General features: G+C 33.7%; 1 protein-coding gene across 2 annotated transcripts in view; it reads left to right on the top strand.

The window, feature by feature from the left end:
- The window catches only part of SULF1 (sulfatase 1), a 196,098-nt gene that overhangs the window by 39,412 nt on the left and 134,527 nt on the right, over nt 1–22,159 (top strand). For both annotated transcript variants that reach the window (XM_023495970.2, XM_031946284.1), the window contains exon 2: nt 4,610–4,702. The gene's annotated coding sequence lies outside the window, so the exon portion shown is untranslated. The remainder of the gene's footprint in view (nt 1–4,609; nt 4,703–22,159) is intronic.

Genomic DNA, 22,159 nt, shown 5'->3' with positions numbered 1-22,159 from the left:
AGGTTAGACTTGATTCTCTCTTCCATGTCTATAGCAAAATCTCAGATGACATGGTAACTTCTTTTTGGTTTTTTTTGGGTTTTTTTGATATGGTCTCTTCTTAACAAGGTCTCTTGTTTCTACTTCGGAAACCAGTTCTTCATTAGAATCAGATCTAATATAGCTGCTTCTTTGCCTTCACCTTCTAAAGGATGAAACTATCATCAAAGAAAGTTAGAAATATATCATTTACTCTGTTTTTAGAAGAGCAAGGTCATCTCAGTAAATGTTTGAATAGTTTAAGCCCCCTGTTGCTATTATATTATGTCTGGTGCCTACCCTATTATCTGTTTCTAGAACTCCTTGCTTATTTATAACTTCGAGCCATGTGATCTGTTGTACCATTCTATCACAATATATTTCCATTCTTGGATCCTCACACAAATTTTCTCCATCATTATAGATTTCTTCCTAAGAATAAATGTATATGCCATATAATACTACTATACTACCCAGCTTATCAAAGCTATTAATTTTGAATAAGCTTTTTTTCATTTGCCATTAGTCACATCGTACCAAGTATCAATGATAACTATAAGACTGAATTTGGATTAGGTCGTTTTCCTTTTATTACTCAATTTCTGTGTATTTTTGCATAGACTTCTGAAGCTATAAATATTACTGCTGCACTCAAGTATTATCTCTGATGAATTATTGAATATATCCACTGCTTTTCTTACTTTTTTATACCTGGTAATCTCTGTAGCAATGTGGCATGCTGAATGTATGTTGAAAGCTTTCTCTATTATCATCATTATTACATTAGTGCCTGAAACTATTAGTGTTTTTGATTTGCGTTAGTGATTTTTGTTGTTATTATCATTATTATTATATTATTTTACTTTCTCCTTTGATCCATATAACAACTTTGTGAGGGAGGTGCTATTAATATTCTCTTTTGCAGATGAAGAAATTTAGGTTCAGGATAGTTAAGTGATTTGCCTGTGATTCACCTAGTGATTATTTGAAGTAGCATCCGCACCTACCTATGACTTCCTGACTCAAAGTTCAGTCCTATCCAAAATACCATAACACCCTAACAATTGCTTCCTTACAATCATTTTGATCCAATCTGAGAAGTGCAAAAAATAAAAAGAGTTGTTTAAACATGATTTACTTCAGATTCTTAATTCAGCATTCATTTATTTTACCATAGTTTTAATAGATTCAGATATTTAACTTATATGCTAAATAGGCACATACATAAAAACTTAAGAAGTATGAACTGGAAAACCTAGGAAGTAGTCACGGAAGAAAATCAGGGAAATAGTATTTTCTTTCTCAGTGGTAAAACCAAAGTTGTATCCCAAGGAAAGTTCTAGACAGCCTAGATAAAACTGACTTCTTAGATCCATTTTTAAAGTTAACATAACCCTCTCCCCCCATGAGCCTTAGAAACAAGTTTCAAGGAATAGAAATGACTCATAATAAAGCCACAACTTTCTAGTGATACTACATCAATCTACCAGTAAGTCCTGAGAGAGTGCCTACTATGTAATGGCATTGGGCAGGCTTAGTGGAGAGTGGGAGGTGGGGGAGAGAAGGGTATAAATTACTAAATTACTAAAAAAAAAATGTTTGTGAACTGTTTGGGAAAGGATAACTAAGGGCACCAACAAAAACAAACTATACAAGCCAACACATATTTATAGTTCTAATAATGTATCTGAACTTCAAAGTATTATCTAATTTCAAGTGAGAGAATTAATAAAGGCTGGAGCTCTTAGGGAAGACCTCTTGAAAGAGATGGGATTTAAGCTGATCTTTGAAGGGTGGGGAAGATTTAGATAAGGAGACTAGAGGGAAAGCACTGGAGATTTTAGGAAGACAATGTATAAAGAAGAGGCACAGAAGACCAGCACAAATTCTGTGTATAATAAGATAAGATCAGTCTGACTAAGCAGAGAGACTGATGTTTGGAGAGTCATTGGTAATACATTTGGAGATAAGTAAGACCTACGAATGATTTTGAAAGTCAGACAAAAGAGATTGGTGTTGATCTAAGAAGAAAATGGAAGCCATTGAAGGATTTAGTCACATGAAACTGGTAAAATTTAATAGAGATTAATTAGCTTTGCAGAGGCATAAAGGTTGAATTGATTCGCAAGAGGTCAGTTAGAAAACTATTGCACTAATAGTGTCAGTGGTAGTGGTAGTAGTAGTAATCTAATATTTGAGGGTTGAATGATTTCACTATCATGGATACTCTCTGCATCAACTTTTTACAACCTGGTGTTTGCAAATTACCATGGCCAAAACATATGCCATTCTGTAGCCAACCCAGTAATGAAGCTCTCCAAACTTTGCTAGCTTGGCCCTCAGACAACAAACATAGAATCAGGCACCAGGCCCATACTTGAAGCCTTTCCAACCTGGTAGGACTTGCCAGATTTTATGTTCCTCCGGAGGATAACCTTCAACAACCCAGGACCACTTCCACACTGGGAACCAGAGTAGAATTTTAGTGGAAGAAGGAAAGCCATTTATATCGATTTAACACCTTATAAAGCAATTTTGACTCATTCTCTCCTTTGATTAGAGAGCAGCATGGTATAATGGAAATACCACCACTGGATTTGGAGTTGGGTGTCCTGGGTTTAAAAGCCAGCTCTAAAATTTACTACTTCAGTGGCCTTAAACAAATCATTTTATTTTGTTTTTTTAATAACTTTTTATTTATAAGATATATGCATAGGTAATTTTTCAGCATTGACAGCTGCAAATCCTTTTGTTCCAACTTTTCCCCTTCTTCCCCGCACCCCTTCCCCCAGATGGCAGATTGACCAATACATGTTAAATAAGTTAAAGTATAAGTTAAATACAATATAAAACAAATCATTTTTTAAAATGAGACTGTTGGTCTCAGTTTCCTCAGTAAAATTAAGGGATTTAGCCAGATTTATGCTTTGGGGTTTTTTTTATCCCAAAATCTATGACCCCTATCATCATTCACTGAGGTAGGTAGTACAACATTTGTACTTTTCATTGCTATTTGAGATCAGGGAACAATTTCATTCATGTCTTTTGTATCTTTAATCCTTAACACAGTGCTTCACACTTAGTAAGCTCTTAATAAATGCCTGTTTAAATGATCAATAATGAAACTGGAGCTTAGAGAATTTTATTGACTTGCCCAGGCTCAACCACAGATCCTCTGACTACAGATTCATTATTATTTTCAGTTTCATACTAGGCATCCTTAATTCAGATCTGAGGAGATATCTTGACCAGAGATCCTTGGATCTGCCTTAGTTTAACTTGAATCACCACAATCATCTCAGAGCCAGTCTGGAGGTAGCTAGGAATCAGAAACAGGTAAATTGCAGAGTTGGTGACTCTTAGTTAAAAAACCTGCTTCAGACACTTACCAGATGTATGGCCCTTGGTAACCTTTCATATCTTCAAAAACTTCCTCTGCAAAATGAAGATATTGAACTCAGTAGTCTCCCTGATACTTTTCTAGTTCTAAATCTTTGATCTAAGGTCACTGAGTTAACTACAGTGAATCTAGACTTTGTGTTGCTAGTTTTCTCTTTGTCTTTGATGATTATGTAAAAATATTTGCCAGTGTAAGTGTAGAAAGTTTTATATAAGATTTTTATTTTATTTTTAATTGATTTTCTAAAATGATACTTCTCAATATTCCCTAAACTCTTGAACCCTCCCTTGAAAAGAAGATAATTATAGGAGACTGACTAATAAGGCAAAGACAGAGAACATTCTTCACCTATAGTTTCAAATTTCTATTGAGAAGAGGACTACATGTTTCTTCCCTGTTCTCTCAGGAAATAAGGGATTTTTAAATAAAAGTTAGTATTTAGACAGGAAGAGAAAAAGGAAATTAACTTTCTTAAAGAACTTCAAAAAATTGGACTGTGACTGTGAGATCTTGATTTATCAGAGTATGTGTGTACAAGATAGCTCTCTAACTGTGCTGTAATTTTCATAGTAGCAAGATTGCTTAATTCCATACTTAATGGCTCTAAAGAAATTTTTGTCTTTCCTAAAAATACCCAGCTAGCCCAATAACTGGTTCATTTTTAAACACTAGTACCAATTTTTCTTTTGTTTTTAACAAACTTTGTAATGCTTTAAAGTATCTATGGTAAATTTTAAATTCTCCTTTGAAGTATAATTAAAAAAAAATTAGCACAAATTAGAAACATTTTCAGTCTTACAAATATTTTTTGATCAATGCCAGTTCAATTCTTGATAATAATAAGATGAGACTAATCTTGTTGATAAGCTCTCCCCACCCCATCCACCTAGATTAGTTAGGTTGTCTTTTGTGTTTGTAGAGATTCAGTTTTCTTGGCTCTTTTTTTAAAGGGTTAGAGGGGGGACGCTGTCAGGTGAGGGACAAAATTGAAAATAAGAGGATTGACTCACTCACAATAGCTTCAAAGACTTTTTAAAGTGGATATAAAAAAATCTTCAGTGTAAATCAAATTGGGGGTGTAGAGTTCCTAATGGTATTCCTCTTTGAAGTTACAAAAGAACAAAACCCATTCGATGGGAAAATCAGATGACAGAGAGCAACTAATGACATTTCTTCTTTTTCCCTTTGTAGGTACTGTAGGCCACCTACCTTCTTCTGGATAGTTGAATTTGTCAATGGCATGCAAGTTCACCAAGACAAAATAGTAGCAGAAAATCTTCAAAGGTACCCAAATCAAATATTTATCTGATGATTAATTAAATCCTAAAGGCACTTGGACATGCTGTGTACCCTGGGTATTAAGTGAAGCTAATTATTAAGCAAGTAGAGTGGGAAGGGGGTAAGGTATTCTTCCCAGTTTCTGTATGTCTGTGTAGTGGGTGGGGAGGATATGAGTCAGGGGGAAATGAGGCTAAATGGGTTCCTTGATCATTTACTAAGTTGCTAAATGATTATGCAAGACAGTCAACAGTTACATTTGCCATTAGTTAGCTCTTTTTATGATAATGAAAGATTTCTCTTATGTATTATAATTCATAGCATCTAGTAAGCACTTAAAATAAGTAAATGTTCTGTAACATACCTGGTGTTTAGATAACCAAAAGTACACAGGTAAAAAAAATGAAATATATTCGCCTATGAAATGAACATGGCAGTGAGAACCAGGGCTATCATGGATAATTGAAAGTCTCAGATAATTCTTCGATCTTACTTTACTCAATCATTTCAACTTTTCTTCTTATCAGACCTTTCAACTAAATGCTAATAAATAACCAAATGCATGGAAATTTGAAAATCCCTTTTTTTCCTTTCTTTTTCTCCTCTCTGATGAGATGCTGATAACCAAAGAAATGCCTAAAAGTTAGGTAAGAAGAGAGAACAGAAATAAAGATTTAAGTAATCCAAATAGTAATTAATCAGTACTTGAATATTTGAATGGGCTATACTCAGAAGCAAGGGTAGCTACATTCATCAAGGTTTATCTTTATGTCATGTTGAATTATATGTAGTTAGAAAAATGATGAACATTTTGGCAAAACTTTTGGTATATGGGGTCTCTGCATCATCATCATCACCATCATCATCATCATAACTTTGTGACACTGAACAAGTCCCTTAACATCTATCTCTCAGTTTATTTATCTATAAAATGAGAATACTAGTAGTACCTGGTTGCCAAGGTTGTGAAGATAAAATGTGATATTTGTAGAATACTTTGCAAATCTCAAAGCACCATGTAAATGTTAACTATGATGATGGCAAAGGGTCATGAATTACTCTAATTACTCTAATAAATGTGTGTGTGTGTTATGCATAAAATTGTATAAAATCTGTTACTCAGTCTTCTGGTGTTGAGTCTTTCCAAACAGCTCAATGTGGCCTCAGTTGACAGATTTGCAATCTATCCCTGGACCCATACTGAAAATTAGTGTAGTGAGGAACTAAGTTTCCTAACATTACTTTCAATGTCTGGCATATATTAAGTTTTTAATAAATGCTTGCTGATTGACTGACTGTAGTCCTTAGGGGTTGTTCCAACATCTCATGGAGTTTTGCCCACATCAAGAATGTAAACATGTTAGTGAAATTCACTAATTATTCCTAATTGTTTAATAGCTCTTTGATGAGACTAAATTATATCAAGCTCTCATTCAGAAAACATGTATTGTTATTTTAAAGGACTGCACTAAACATTGGGAGAGAAAACAAAGAAAAATCATTAGTCTCTGATTTTATGGAACTTTAAGTGAAATAGAAGCAAATGACATGATCCAATGGCCTTAGCAACAGAGCTTTGAATTTAGCATTATTAACAACTCTGAAGCACACACACACACACACACACACACACACACACATACACACACACAAACATTTAAATTTTTTTAAAATAAAGAAAAACTACAAGAATTAACAAGCTGTACATTTGGTAATTAAAATTAAAATTTGATAATTAAAATAATTCCATATGACCAAGTCAAAAAGACCTGTAAAATGCTTGTATCAGAGTTTCAATAAGTGACTGATCCTTTTTTTTTTTACCTCTCATCAGAGGGAATCAATACTTCAGACAATTTTCTACCTTTTAATATAAATAAATGAACGTTAAAGCAAAAGGAATGGCTCAATAAATCTTTATGGATTTATATTCTTGCTGATGTGGGTTTTCCCTCCAATAATGCATATTACAACCCACCTGTAAAACTGCACATCTTGTATTACTCTTGTTCACCTCCTCCAATAAATCTGCCACAAGGAGTATATCCAATTTTTCACATGACATTCCTCAAGTTGTCATGACATGGCACAGATATGAATGGAGTACATTCTCCATAACTTCCCATGGAGTTTCTGTTTAAGTTTCTGGCTCTGAGACTAATTTGTCATTTTTTCCAGGTATTTATTTCTCTGATGGCATTTATTATGTAATTTCTTGTGTATAATTCCTCTTTTTTTTATATTGCAGCCTAGTCACACTCAGGATATGTCTCTCCATTAGGAGATCCTTTCTTTTAGCACATACATATACATCAATACATTACAAAATACACAACAAGTATATGAAAGTTGTAGACAATAAAATGTGATGTGAGGTCTAAGGTGGTTGTTGATGGGAAAAATTGGGAAAGGTTTTATGTAGGAAGTGACATTTTACTTGGGCTTTAAAAGACATGGGCAGGATTTTAGCAATAGGGGGTATGAAAAGGTATTATAGGCAGAGGGAACATCATGAGTAAAGGAATGGAGGCAAAAGAAATTCAATAAAAGAATTTCAGCTGAACTAAATCTCATTGTATTATATCACAAAAGGAATAGGATACAAGAAGCCATTCCAAATTAAAGTTCTTAAGAAAAATAACAGTTCAAAAAACTTCAGTGGTTCCCTTCTGTCCACAGAAATCCTTAACTTGACATTTAAAATTTTACGTAATCTGGCTTCAACCTACTCTTCTATCCTTATTTCATATTACCTGATGTTCACTCTAAAATGCAAGCAAACTGGACTAGTACTTTCAAAATATCAGCCTATCCCTTGCTACATCCTTCCGTACATTTTATGCCATTCCTCATACTTACAGAGGCCTCCCTTCTTCCTCATTGTCAATTGTTAACAATGTTTGTCTCAGGCAGCACCTCCTCCAGAAAGATTTTCTGATCTCACAATTGAAACCAATTGTTTTTCCTCACATTTTCTATATCTCTCCTCTGTTCTTGTCCAAGTCTACTGTTTGACATGCTTATTTGTTTGACAGTAGGCTTTTAGACTCTAAATCCTTATGAGCTCATTCCATTTTTCATCTTTGTGTCTCAAATAATTTCTGGCAAATAGTTAACCTTTCAAAATACGATGGTTAAATCAACTTATTGAAACAATGAAAATCATTTTATCTTTTTTTTTCTTAAAGTTTTTCTATCTTCTCAATCACATTGAGTAATACTAGTTGGATGACTGAACCTTTTTAGTGTGTATGAAATCATTTGCCAAAAATGTGAGATAACAGCAGGTTTCCCAAGAAAAAGAAAGAAATATAGAACTCGATTCAGACCATTCAGGATGACTCATGGAATAGGACAGGAAAAGACTTATGAAGGTCATCTTATGTACTCCATGGGAAAATTGCATCTTGTAGCACTTGCTTCACTTTGTAATGCAGTATTAGAAACTTAAAAGATAAGTGTATTCATAATAGCATTGACTTTTTACCTTTAAAAATTATCTTTCATTAAATGTTCCTCTCTCTTTTATTTAACAATTTTATATTACATGCAACAACTTCTCTCTTTTCTATGACAGTTTGTCTTAAGAGAGAGGCAAAAATCTTCTAATTTAGGAATTAAACTGAGTTGTACAGTGATAGAACACAATTGTTTAGATCTCTAAGCCATTAAGAGAACCTGGTATCATTATGTTTTATCATATGCTTTGGTCTAGGAAACTCATGGGAAGTTTTAGGGAGCCCTACTTTTCTTCCTCTCATCCTATCATAGAAAAATCAGTTTCAGATGGCACTTTCTTCTGAAATTTCTAGCTTCACAGATTTGAGATTTGGCCATTTTTTAGGTATGGCAGATCTAACACATATTTTGGGGCACCCTGTATGATATGATCATTTAAAAAAATAAGTATAAATTCCCTCTGGGTTTAAAAATTTCCTGGCTGTTTTATTTATTTCTGACTACTTCTCTGCTGATGCCTCTTGTATATTATAGTGTCCTGTCATTGAATTTCTAGCCAATTTTAAGAATCACTTACCTGAAATTCTTAGTACTTGGCATAATCCCAAATAATACATAAGAGAATTTTATAGTTCCCAAGAAACACAAATAGAAGCACTTAACATACATGTAGATGCCATACTGATATAGGCTTGGTTTTTTCTGGCATTGGAAATGCAGTTCACAACTACAGAGATTAAGGAAGAATCAATGAACATCAATTTGTTAGCTCTCTCCTGATGAAGAGCTGACCCTTGGACTAGGGAGACAAAGAGCACTCAACAAAGAATATATGCAAGAGGGAGAGCAATAGATCAATAGAGTCAGATCTACTAAGAGATAGAAGGCATAGACTTAAGGCACAGAGCCAAAAAATGAGTTTTTTGAAACCTGGAAGCAGAAAGAATAGTTTCTTTAAAGAGATATGTTATCTAGAGAGGGCCAACTTGGACCTATCCTTATAAGTCACATGAGCTATACAGGTCTCTGGAAAAGGTGCAAAAAGTAGAGAAAAAAACTTTTTTCTGGACTATCCTTGAGCTTGAATATGAGTCCTTCTGTGATATTTTGTCAGGTTAAATAAATATTGACCTAAATTTGATGTCTTTTCTGGGCAGGTGTTTCCATGAAAATTAAAAGTCCTTTTTTATGTTGCTGTTGGGGGGAAGGAGAGGTTGTTTTGTTTGTTTGTTTGTTTTTGTTGAGAGCTAGACATGAGCCAAATACTCCCAAGGGAAATTTTCAGTGGAGCAGGAGCCATAGAGTTAGTGTTTAGATCTCTTCAAGACCGAACTTGGTCTGTGTAAGCCCAGAATTTCGGCCTAGTGGATGATAGATAGATAGATAGATAGATAGATAATTTAGACTAATTTTGTGATTTTATCAGCATGAAATCATAAATAGCAGTGAAAAAAATTAATTGGTATGAAATCTTAAGTTCAAATGATAAAATTCTAGCCACCAGTATAGACTAATTCTTTTTCTGCAGTTCTTTGTCTTAAAGTTGCCTGGCTTGAGGGTTACATATGTGTTAAAGACAAAACTTGAACCCAGATCTCTGGAACTGCAAAGCTGGCTCTCTATCTTTCTGTATGTATCTTTGTCTCTCCGACCTTTATACTTATCTTTTCCTCTCTCTTCTGTGCCTCTGTCTCCTCCTCTCTCTTTCTGTATGTCTCCCAAACTGTGCCCATCTCTGTCTCTATCTCTATTCCTTTATGTGTGTCTTTGTCTCTATGTATCTCTGTGTTTTTCTGTCTCTGTTTCCATTCTCTGTACATCTCTCTCTATATATTATTCATTTCTGCCTCTCTCCTACACAGATAGACAATCCTTTTGCCTTGCTACTGAGTATTTTCAAGTTATAGCTACGCAAATTAAGTTTTTTTTCTTTTAAAGACAATTCCCATCATTACCAAAGCTTACTCTACCCGAATTTAAAAATGAAAAGTAATTATAATATTGAACCAAAACCTCTCCATATGTCCTCTGACTCATAGAATTCCTGAACTATTAAATCTAGTTCCCTTGATTTCAAGAAAATATTCATAAACTTTTTTCTGCTGTTTCTAGTTTTATGGACTTTTTGGTTAGTTCTTCTATTGCACTCATTCAGAAATAGCTATCCCTCTGCCTCCAGCACAGTTACAGGATTAAATGGAACCAAAAACCAAATTCAGATATATCTTACTTTAAACAAAACTCAGATTTGTAAAATGAATAAACGAAAGGCAGATTCTTAAAATAATTCACCATTGAATTGCTTTAAACAATTTTGTCCCCTAGCATTTTTAAAATATAATTCAGTTTGCATATTGTGTGGTAGAAGGAATGGAGAACTGGCCTCCAAATTAGAAAGAACTTGATTCATTTCCCTCCTCTGACACAAATTCTCTGTCCCTGAAGAAGTCATTTATTTTCTCAGTAGCCCTAGGCAACTTCCTAAAACAAAAGTTTTTAACCCGGGATCAGGTTTGTACTGACAAATGTTTAACAACCTGTTCTGGGAGAGTAGAGGAGGGGAAATGTCAGTTCAACATCCTTTTCCATTTGTTTTGGTTGAAGCATTCAGAGTTAAGTGACTAGCCCCCTCATAAAACTAGCAAATGTCAAGTGTCTGAGAACAAATTTGAATTTAGATTCTCCTAACTCCAGAGTGTCAATTCTATTCACTATGCCACCTACCAGCCCCAGTTTAACCTACTTTTAAATTTAATCTGCCTTATTGATACATTCTTTATAACTTTCTTGAGTCTGGAGATCAACAAAGTGGTTAATCAATCATGCTGTGATCTGCAAATTTGTTGATTTCACTCATGTTGAAAATTTAATAATCTGATTTGAAATGGCTCCCAAATATCCCCTGGATCTGCAAAAACTAGATTTTCAAGAGACCTGCAAGCTTAAGTGGGGAAAAAAATGTGTCTTTATGTCACTATCAACTAGCTGTAATTTAGTATTTCATTTCATTATTTAAAAATCATATTCTAAAGAAGGAATCTGCAAACTTTGTCAATCTGGCAAGGGGATTATGACATAAAAAGAAGTTTAAGACCTCTGCTCTAAAATTAAAATTTCAAAGAAGATGCAGATACCAACAAAATCATAAATTAATTTTTTAAAAATCAGAAATACATCTTCTTTAAAAAGAAAGGGAAATTCATTCTATAAAGCACTGAAATATATCCTATAGATAAATAATAAGGTCCTCTTGAGAGCAGTTTACAAACTAATTTGGTTGTTTAGTTTTGTTTTTTCACAAAACATGGGTAGCATAAAGATTACTTCTGCCTTTTCACAGAGGGATAAACTAAGGTTTAGACAAGTTAAATGACTTGGTCTTATGCCCTTGATCATACAACAATTAAATATCAGAGCCTAGAATTTAGTCTCATTTTTCTGACATCAAATCAGGGCTTTTTTTTTTTAAAACTTCACATGACATATTCATGTTATTGACTAGAACAAACAACAGAGTAAAAGGATATAGATTTCTATTTATAGGGACTGCAATTACATATGTCTTGGCCTACACAATTAAACTAAAATCCCTCTTCTACAGAAAGCCTTTCTCAACTCCTCTTAATTCTAGTGTATTTTATCTTTTAATTATTTCCTATTTATTATCTATAAAACATTTCCTCCCATTAGATTGTGAGTTCCTTGAGGGCAGGAACTGTCTTTTGCGTCTTTATTTATCCCCTGCACAGTGCCTAAATAATAGTAAATGCTTGTAAACTGACTGACTATAATAGTTATCCCTTTTGGGATGGTTTCTTCCATATAAATACTGGAATGAAAAGATCTATTTTGTGTCTTCAATATTCCATAAACTTCACAGAAATAGAAATTTATAGCTGGAGGAGATCTTAGAGGATATCCAATCCAATATTTTCATTTTGTGATTGAGAAAACTAAGACCCAGTTGGTTAAGTGACTCATTTACTATGTGATTTTAAACAAGTTTCCTTGGACCTCATTTTCCCATCTTCATAATAGCACCTGAGGTAAATATCACACAGTGATAGTTGGAAGACAAAGTAGGATAAAGGATTTGGGGGGTGGTGATTGGAAGATGAGAGAAATAAAAGCATTTTCACAAAATAGACTGTGATATTTTGTGACAAAAAAAAAGTTTAAGACATCAGGTCATTATTGACATCATGCTTCTAATACATTTATTTTGTCCTCTCTTCCCCCTTCACTATTTTCCTGCCTGCTACCAATAAACTGATCTGAATGTGTCCTTTTGGTTTTTGGCAAAAACTCAAAAATGTTTTATAAGGAAAGAACTCTATAGAATCAGTAGGATTACAGCTATGTATTCAAACCATTAAAAAAAAAAAAGTATCCCGATAATGAAATACCTTTCCCAGCTTAAAGATTCAAAGCAGAATTGGAGAAGGGAGGGGGCAAGGAATCAGCATGTACTCTACACATGAGTGGTTGTTGGACCTCAGTTAGGTCCAGAATGCAATTAATCTCTAGCATTAAAAAGTAGATGTCTAACTTTAACCCACCAGGCTATAATGCTACTACATTTCATGCTTTGTTTTCTGGCTCCTGCTCTGAGGGAGGTGGATTTAGAAAAAGCCCTCATCTGGAGCTCCCTTACTAAGTCTCAAGTGATGGAGTCCTTTTCCTCTCCTCATTGCCTATGCATGGCAAGAATGCCTTCTTATATGCAAATACTATTTTTTCTTCTTTCTTTTTTCTATCCTAAGACTTCTTCTATTGTCTTCTAGAGACATTTCTATTGAATGTCAAGTAAGCTATCAAGTTATTAGTTTATAAATGCTGAAATATCCCTTTTGGTTAAAAGGAGGCAAACCCTACTTAGAACTTTTCATTTGCCAGTACATCTTGGTTTTTATGTCTATCCTAATCCCCCTTTATTTGTCAAATATTGAATTCATTGTAAGTGATACATATAACATATGAACAACTATTTGTTGACCATAGATAGCTAAATAAGACAGAAATGAATACTAATTGTTAAAATATTCTAACAGGTTTTTTTTTCTTTTCTTTCTGCTATATAATTTACATGTAAACTTAGCACAGTGCCTAGGACTTAGTAAGTATTTAATAAAAATGTTTTGTCTCAATCTATCTATTGTAGCTTTTTATGCCATATATATTTTTATTATTTAGAATTTTCACTTCCACCAACTTCAAAAAATTCTTTGATATATCTTACAGAGTTAACATGAATCTAAAACAGAACAATTAAATATATAACTACATCAACAGTGAAAAAAGGAAACGAGGAAGGAAGGAAGAAAGGAAGGGAGGAAGGGAGGAAGAAAAGAAGAAAGGAAGGAAGGAGGAGAGGCAGGAAGGGAAGGTGAGAAGGATATAGATAATCTTGAGGTAGCACTATGAATACAATGGACTTGGAGTTATGAAGCCTTGAGTTCATAGTCTCAGGCACTTTCTAGCTTTGTGACTGGCAGGTCATAGCATCTTTTCACCTCAACTCCTCATCTGTAAAAAGGGAATAGTAATAGTAATAGTAATATCTACTTCCTAGGGTTGTTGTAAGGGTAAATGAGGAAATATTTGTAAAGCATTTTGCAAACCTCAAAGTTTTAAGTAAATACTAGCTATTTTTTTTATTTTAACTATTTATTAATTCCTCTAGACTGCCCTATCACTGAATTTACAGTGACCGGGATACTTCTACTGAATTTAAGACAAGTTTTATATGACCTATCATCTTCTTCTGTTTTCTTCTTCTGTCTCTGTGCTCTCCTCACATATTTGACACATAAGGTATGAATTCTGCTAAGAAAACCCAAATAGGGTCATAGAGAGTAAGACATGACTGAAAAACAACTTAACAACAACAATGAATTTTTAAGAAAGCCCTGGCCTTTGCTAGAGCCAGGGCATAAAGTGGGCCACTTATTGCTATTACTTATTACTTATAACTTATAACTATAGCTTGTAACTTATGATAAAGTGGAACCTTGGGTGGGAAGGCACATTGAACAGGAAAAAAATGTTGTACAGACAACATGAATATATCATTCAGTCAGTCTTTGAGGAATGATAGTTGAGACATGGCATCCCAATTGTTTGCCATTGTCTGAGTTAGAGTGGAATAATTTGAGCAAAACCAATGGAACTCAAAGAGCAAAGAGATAGAGCCACATAAACCAAATATATCTTTAATCATTGGCTATGACCAAACCAAAGGATTCCATATGCAAGGGCACCAGGTCAAATATCAAATTATTTCAGCCCTGCTTTACATACCCAGAAGAGATAGGTGATAGCTAGTGGAAACTATCTGGCTAAAGAAGAGCAAGACATATTATTTAATAAAAGAGCTGGAGAAATTCTAAAAAATGCAAATGTTTTCATCCTGCTCCCATGGAGAAAAGTGATTGCACTATGAAAGAACTTTGTTAGTTTTATTAAAATATATGCATCTCTCACCTATATAGGGAAAAAAATGTGTCATCCCCATTTTACTGATAAGGAAGCTGAGTATCAGTGAGGCTATGTGACTTCCTCATGGTCACACAGTTATTATCAAGGATCAAATTCAAACACTTCTCCTTACTTTAAAGTCAGGACTACATATGCAGTGTTCTTTGACACAAAACCATTTGGTTTTTATGTTTTATATATACTTATAAGTGTATTATGTGTGTTGACAAACAGAGAAATAAAGAGATAACATTGCACTTCTTTATAGTTAGGGTAGAAATCCCAGAAATATGCCATTACATATACATGCATATATATGCATGTATATGTATTTTGGATATATTAATATTTAAGTTATGTATGTTCATTAGTGATATATAGACTTGGCATAAATCTATAAATGCTGCTTCTATTAAAAAATGGGAAGAAGTGATATTTGGAATGTTATAAACAACAGGGAAAGATCTATGAATTATCGAGCCTATACAAGATTAATAGATTATAGATCTATAGATTAGAAGCTATAGATTAATGTTGGAATCAAATTGATTCTATGCTCAGCCGATTTAATATACCTTTGAACTATAGCATTCTATTCACCAGGAGGAAAGGTCATATGTTTCTAGGCACAGAACAAGCAATGAAAAGTTGTTTTCATTGTCTAAGAGTAGACCCAGTTCTGTTGAGCAATCATTCAGTGAATTTAGCAGAATGAAGTTCCTATTTAAGAGTCTATCTGTAAACATTTAACTAGGATGATTATTAAACCTCCAGAGTAAAGTTTAGAGGGAAATCTTTTAACTTAGTCCTTCAAAAGAATCTGAGGGTCTAAAACATCAAGGCTTGTTGAGTTGACTTTACTTATCTAACAAGCTGTTTTCCTGTTGATCTAGAAGCAGTATGGGCAAGGATTGTTATATTCAGAGGTCAGGGTCAAACTGTCAGAAAGGGAGTAGCCAATATGGGAACAGAAGAAGGCCTTTCATTTTCTAGCTAAGGATTTGCCTCTGGCTAGATGAGCAACCATCTGTCAGGGAATTTGTGGAGGGGATTCCTACTTTGAAAAAAAGTTTAGCCTAAAAAATGTCTGGAGTCTCTTCCAAATCTTAAAATTTTAGTATTCGTGTAATCTTTGGATATGCATGTTTCTATCTATTAAAAAAAAAACTTATACCTCATTTCTAAAAAGGTATTCTAGTTATAACAATATTCAGCTTCTATGTCCTCCCATAATCCACTCCAATCTGGTCTCAGACATTTACTAGTTGTGTGATCTTGGGTAAATTACTTAACCCTGTTTGCCTTAGTTCCTCATCTATAGAATGAACTGGAGAAGGAAACAGGAAAACTCAGAATGAGGTCACGGAAAGTCATACATGATTGAAAAATGATTGAACAATAATAAAAATACTTTCTATCCTGTTAGAGGTCACAGATTTAATTATACATTCTATGTATAATCTTTTTTTTTCTTGGCTGCATTTTAGGTGCATTTTTGTTTTTTTTAAGATAGAGTACTGAACTGTGAATTAAATGTTAGTTCCATCTATCTCCTTGGAGTGATCTTTAGTGCATTTGATGTAAGGAATCAGCTAACCATTGGGGTTCTTTTCATCTCTAAATCTATGGTCCTTATATTACATGATCATATGGTATTCCCTCAATTACTATGAACAGAAATAAATTAATGAGTATAAAGCCTATTTCCATTAGAATTCTAAAATAGGATGATTAAACTTTGGTCAATTATTAAGCAAAATTACTCTAAGTATCTTTTAAAAACCCATAATCATGCTGGCTTCCAGGGTGAGAAAGATGTTGAAAGGGTAGTGATGCTCAGTCTATAGTCCCATAATTTTCCAAATAGAGTTTTATTTCTCTGTTGTTGAGATTTTTTTTTTTGCCCTTTGGTTTGCATTCCCCAGATTAAGAAATTAAGGTGAACTTTGCCAAAACCTCAAATTTCACCTGGTTTGGGGTCAAAAACCACAAAAAGCTATTACATTTTTCTTTAGTTTCCATTTGAAACTTTAAATTGGCCTAGGTCTCCTTTAGATATGGGCCAGGTTTACATGAAATTTGGCAGGATTTTCAATGGACCTTCCCTGAGGTGTTTTTGAAATTCTTTTTTATCCTATTCCCTTACATAAGGCCACTTACCTAGTTTTGATTTTATGTAGCACTTGTAAATTTATTTCAGAAATGAATTTGATACTATCAGGAGAGTTAGAAGTGACAGGAGGTGGCCTTCTTCAAGCTAGTAAAAGAAGACAATTTTGGGGGGGTGTTTTTTTTCTAGTAGCCAATTACCCAAGAGAGTAGTGTGGAATAGGATAGCATCTCTGACATGTAATAATCATAATATGGAAATGCAAGGACTTTCTTTTCCTCCCCTTCCTTCTAAAAATTGTCTGAATAAGGATAGTTGTCAAATTGTAGAGAGTCAACCTTCCCCAGAAATTGTCTTCACCAAGTAAATTATATTTATGCTTCCTGCTGGGTATGCATTTCATTCTTTTTAATTAGGATTTATAATAACACATTTTTTGTAGCTTTATTAAAAAATTTTAAAACAAATAGTATTAAATCTCAAAGTTTTTTATTTTTTAAAATCCAACAAATGGATATGTTTTTTACTACTAAGATATAGAACCTCAGTGTGTCAGAACAGCAAGACCAGATCATGAACAGAAAAGCCAAATCACTAACACTCTAACTTCCCAAAAATATGTAGGAAAGAAATAACCTTCTCCTTCCCACTATTCCCTCACCATTCAACCCATCCTTCTTTAGCCAAAAAGAAATATTAGAGTTGGCAATATATTGATAAAGCTGGGGGTGGAGGGGAGGAAAAGAGAGAAGCAGAGACAGAGAGATAGCAACAGAGATCAAGAGATAGACACAGAGAGATAGCACCAGGGAGAGAGACACACACACACAGATAGACAGAAACACACAGACAGATAGAGACAGAGAGAGAACAAAGAATTAGGGAGGAAGATAGAGGAGAGGAAGAGGATGAAAAGAGGAAAGAACAGAAAAATAGAGAAAGGAGAAAGACAAGACAGGGGAGGGAGAGGAGAGGAAAAAGAGATAGGGAGTGGGGAATTTGAATATATGGGAGCAAGAACCAAAAATAGGGATGAAATAATAACCATTAGCAAATATTCTGCTAAACATTATAAGCTTTATATGATGACAATAATCAGAAGATCATTGAAAAGATTTATTTCTGAGATTGGCTGTTTATATAAGAATCTTATATGATTTTAATATATGCATGTGAGTTTTCTTGTACTGTTTAATCACAACTTTGTATTTAAATTGCATTTTGCAATTGCAAAATTGCATTTCGTTGCAAGAAATCAATTCATTTTTTAAAATTTACCAAACAATAAACCCAGGCAATCTAGTAACTTCAGCATCTCTCAGTCAGTTGCAGAATCTATTTTTGTGATTTGTTTTAGAGAATCATTTGTGAAAAGGTTCCTGTTCTCTTTATATATTCTCATTGAAATTATAACCCTTTTTTGTAGGTAGTATACTGTGGAGGCTTTAGAGTCAGAGGAGCTGACATCTGAAATCTCCCTTTGCTATTTACCACCTGTGTGATCTGAAACAAGTCACTTCAGCTCTCTGACATTGTTCCTCAACATAAAATGAGAGAAATGAACAAAAATGGCCTCTAATGTCTTTTTTTTTTCCTTTCTTTTTTTTCCCACGAGGCAATTGGGGTTAAGTGACTTGCTCAGAGTTACACAGCTATTAAGTGTTAAATGCCTGACGTCAAATTTGAATTCAGGTCCTCCTGACTCTAGGAGCAGTACTCCATCCACTACACCATCTAGCTATCGCTTTAAGGTCTTTTTTGGAAGCAACTAGGTGGCTCAATGGATAGAGCACTGGCTTGGAGTCAGGAGGATTTGAGGTCAATTCTGCCCTTGGACACTAGCTATATGACCCTAGACAAGTCATTTAACCTCTAAATGCCTAGTCAACTGGAAAAGGAAATGGCAAACAACTCTAATACTTTTGCTAAGAAAACCCCATGGACTAGGAATTCTATGTATGGTCCACAGGGTTACAAAGAGTCAGACATGACTAAATGGGTGAACAATAACAAGGTCCTTTCTAGCTCTAAATTTATGATTCTATGAGCAATCATTCTCAATGAGATTTTATAAAAATGAAGAGAGCAAGTCTGTGGGTCAGTAGTTGTTGATGTTTAATGGACAATCTCATTCACATAATCTGTGGAGGGTTTTCCTATTTTTTTACTCCCTTTCCCTTCATGGTGCCACATGTTAGAGAACACTGTGATGTGATGGGGAGCATGAAGAAGAGAGAAACCAGGTGAAAGATCTTGAGATTTGCCAGTTGGTTGAAGAAAATTTGAATATTTAACTTGGAGAAAAGAAGACAGAAAGGGGAAATAAGTCAATTCAAATATTTGAAGATCAATCATCTATAAGATGAATAAGATTTAATTTGCTTGTCCCCAGATAGCACAAGTGGGGAAAATGAGTAGTTCCAAAGAAGCAAGTTTAGGTTTAATGAAAGAAACTTCTTAATAATTTGAGTTTTTACCAAAATGGAAGAAGCTTCTTGTAAGCGATTTTGTGTTTCTCTCACTAGTATTCTTCTTGGAAAGGCTGGTTAACCACTCATCAGGTATTTTGTGTAGAGAATATTTGTTCAACTATGAGTTGTCCTAGATCATTTCTTTTCAGATAAATCCCTTCCAACTTTTAGTTTCTTTTAAGGCCAATAAATGCCAGGCTAAGGAGTTTATTTAGGCAAAGAAGAAGTACTGGTAACTTTTGAAAAAGGGAGTGACATAGTCAAATCTTTGCCTTTTGAATAGTATTTTGGCAGCTGTATGAAGAATGAGGAGAGACTGAAAACAAAGAGATCAATTAAGAGTAATAATCCAGCCAAGACACAATGAGGGTTGGAATTATGGTGGTGACTATATTTATAGAGAAAGTTCAAGTGCAAAATAAATTGTGAAGAAAGAATTAAGTAAGACTTTTGTTAAGTTCTTCATTAAATTTCTGTTTCTTCTACAACAGACGTTGGCTCATGGGCTATTATCATATTCATAGTGGTTTCTCACTTATGATTATTAGAACACTTTGAGAAAAGATGGCCCAAAGTTCCCTGGAGTAGCCTTTTTTTTCTTGACTTTTAGTACAGAAAGAAACCAATGCTGCTAACTCCTTTATCTTTCAAAGAAAGAAATATGCATCATCCTATTTATCTACAAATTCTATCTTCCAGCTTTATTTTTTATAAAAATATCAATAGTTGTGATTAATATTAAATTAATTCATCGAAAAAAAAGTCTAGAAATTTAGGTTTCCTTATACTTAAGTACATTTGTGTAAACAGCCTGCCAAACTAACACTTCAATAAGTGTGGTGTTTAAGAATCCAGGTTCCTTTCTGTGCCTCAACTAGGTATCTAAGTAGAACTTTTGGAAAACAAATGCAAGTAGGCAATTGATATCCTTTCCAGGACTTGAAAACAGAAAAATCTTTATATTATAGAGATATCTTGGCAGCAAAGTGAAATTGGACACCAACTCTCTTAAAAATTTAGTTCTTCCCATGTCAAAATAAGGTCAAAATGATTACATGATAAAGGATGATACCATAAACAAATCAGCAAAACAAGGGATAATTTACCTGTCAGATCTTTGGAGAATGAAGGAATTTATGATCAAAGAAGAACTGGAAAACATTATGAAAAACAAAGTGGACAACTTTGATTACATAAAATTAAAAAGTTTTTGCACAAACAAAATCAACAGAAGCAAGATTAAAAGGGAAATACAAAGCTGGAAAAAAATCTTTACAGCCAGTGTTTCTTATAAAGGTCTCATTTCCGAAATATATAAGGAATTGTGTCAAATGTATAAGAATACAAGTCATTCCCCAATTGATAAATAGTCAAAGGCTATGAAAAGACAATTTTTGGATGACAAAATTAAAGCCATCTATAGTCATATGAAAAAATGTTCTAAATCACTATTGATTTAGATAGAAATGCAAATTAAGCCAACTCTGAAGTACCACCTCACATCTCTCAGATTGACTAAGATGACAGGCAAAGATAATGATAAATATTTGAGGGGATGTGGGGAACGTAGGACACTGATGCATTGTTGGTACAGTTGTGAAATGATCCAACCATTCTGAAGAATAATCTGGAACTATGCCCAAAGGGCTATAAAACTGTGCACACTTTTTGACCCAGAAGTACCATTTCTGAGTTTGTATTCCAAGGAAATCATAAAGGAGGGGAAAAGACCCATATATGCAAAAATGTTTGTAGCAAGTCTTTTTTGTGGTAGCAAAGAATTGGAAAAGGAGTGGATGCCTATCAAATGGGCAAAGACAATTTGTCTTTATCTTTGTCTAATAAAAACAAGTTCAAGGTAGTTCATTAAGGGGAAAAAATGAAACCATACAAGTACAATTTGGCTTAGCACTTGTAGAAAGAGATTTGATGATCATAGTCTAATACAAGCTTAAATAGGAATGTTGTATCATAGTGAAAAAGCATGAATTAACATGGTCTGATTAAAAGAAGTATAAAGGTTATGACTCTATAACAAATGTTAGTTAAGCTTTTTATATAGGTACTGGGAAACAAATCCACAATAGAAAGATGAAATATAAAGATTTAGAACACACGCAGACGCATCAGTGAAAGCTTTAAAAAGAACTCCCCATAAGGAAAAACAAATAGAATTATGTGCATTTAAATTATAAACAAAAAGAAGTTTGGGTTTTTTACAACTTTGAGCAAGCAAGTCATTTTGACTACTATCAATACTCCTATTAACTACAAAGGACATATGAAGGAAGATGCTATCTACAGCTAGAGAAAGAACAAATACATACATACATATATGTTATATGTTATATATGCATATATTTACATATACATATATATTTGGTTTGATTTTTGTTAGGCAATTCGGGTTATGTGTCTTGACCAGGATCACAAAGGTAGTAAATGTTAAGTGTCTGAGGCTAGATTTTAGCTCAGCTCCTTTTGACTTCAGGGCTGCTGCTCTATCCATTTCACCATCTAGTTGCACCAAGATATATATATATAGATATATATTATATATACATTCACACACATAATATATACATTATATATACATAAACACACACATATATATATATATATATGTCTAATGGTTGTTCTCTCTCTAGTGGGGGGCAGGGGAAAAGGGAAAAATTGGAAATTTACATAATGACTCTATGATATATTTTAAAATAAAAAGAAATTGTATAGACTAGATTTGCAGTTTCATGTGCAATCATATTTTTTAAAAATTATACCATGTTTTAGAAATACTTTTACTCCATAAATTTAAAATAAATATTTTTAATTTTATAAATAAACAAAAAAAAAAGAGGAATGTAGTTTTAACAGCATTCTACTAGTATAGTATATGAAATTCTTCAGATAGTGACATGTAGCTTTTGTTTTATTGTTGGGAGAACAAAA

Source organism: Sarcophilus harrisii, chromosome 1 (genome assembly GCF_902635505.1).
Source record: "Sarcophilus harrisii chromosome 1, mSarHar1.11, whole genome shotgun sequence".
Taxonomy (NCBI): domain Eukaryota; kingdom Metazoa; phylum Chordata; class Mammalia; order Dasyuromorphia; family Dasyuridae; genus Sarcophilus; species Sarcophilus harrisii.
The sequence above is the reverse complement of the archived record's forward strand: the minus strand, read 5'-3'. Positions and strand labels throughout refer to the sequence as shown.